The sequence below is a fragment of the Crocuta crocuta genome, unplaced genomic scaffold (genome assembly GCF_008692635.1).
Source record: "Crocuta crocuta isolate KB4526 unplaced genomic scaffold, BGI_CrCroc_1.0 scaffold36, whole genome shotgun sequence".
NCBI lineage: Eukaryota > Metazoa > Chordata > Mammalia > Carnivora > Hyaenidae > Crocuta > Crocuta crocuta.
The window spans coordinates 8,225,062-8,226,064 of record NW_027532203.1 but is presented as its reverse complement, the minus strand read 5'-3'; the positions used below and the strand labels follow the sequence as shown (position 1 = coordinate 8,226,064).

General features: G+C 31.7%; 1 protein-coding gene across 3 annotated transcripts in view; it reads left to right on the top strand.

The window, feature by feature from the left end:
- The first annotated feature begins 671 nt into the window (after positions 1–671).
- The window catches only part of NEDD4L (NEDD4 like E3 ubiquitin protein ligase), a 150,832-nt gene continuing 150,500 nt past the window's right edge, over positions 672–1,003 (top strand). For all 3 annotated transcript variants that reach the window (XM_077777563.1, XM_077777562.1, XM_077777564.1), the window contains exon 1: positions 672–753. The gene's annotated coding sequence lies outside the window, so the exon portion shown is untranslated. The remainder of the gene's footprint in view (positions 754–1,003) is intronic.

Sequence of the window (1,003 nt, the reverse complement as noted above, 5' to 3'; positions counted from 1 at the left end):
TTAGACTCTTAGGAGAAATTCTACAGTAAGTTAAGTCCTTTGAATTTACTTCTCGCTAAAGGAGCTCAGTTCATCTAGACTTTACTGAAATCGACAACATTGGGCACATCTCTTTTGATTTCCTGGACTCTTCTTTTGGTTTTGAGGTTTTGTTTCAATCTGTAAAATGATAGGTGTTGGCTCAGATGATCAATACCTGTTGTACCTTCATTAAAGGAACAATAATTTTTGCCTATACAGTGGAAGTCAGAATATAAATAAGATGCAAACTGAATTTTTTGACTAGGTTTTGCTAGTCAGAAAATTTTGTGTGCCATTTTAATCATCTTTCTTGTAATCTTCTCAGAATGGGTTTAGGAAAAGAAATATGGCAGGTTAGTTCACTTGAATTAATGGGAAAGATGAAAAGTTACCATATGTTTCATGTGTTTCATGGTACTTTTGCCTTTAAATAAGCATCATTCATTGACTCTTGTTGATAAAAAAAACTTTTCTTGTGAATTTCCTTAGTAGGCATGTTGAAAATGTGACTGCTTAGTTTGTAGAATTTACATAAGCTGATGTAAATTACTGATATTTGCATTTTCATTTAGGTTTTGTCCAGTTTCTTTTTGTATTTTTTTTTAAATGAAAGGTTTTATGCCTCTAAATCCTGAAATATTTTCTTACAGTGATCCGTACGTGAAACTTTCATTGTACGTAGCGGATGAGAACAGAGAACTCGCTTTGGTACAGACAAAAACAATTAAAAAGGTAGGTGCCCATCCTTAATTAAACTTCATGTAAATCATAATTTAATCCAATTACATTAAGTACTTTGGCTGTGTAGAAGCTGATACTTTTAAGTTTGGCAATATTTTTATTTTAAGCATCTCCCAGTATTCAGTCTATAAATTTAACACAGACCAAGCTTTTCTGCATTAACTTAAGATACCCATTCTGGCTTTTAGTTAAATGGCTTGAAAAACAACATTCTTACAAATAAGTATTATTTCAAGTAGCA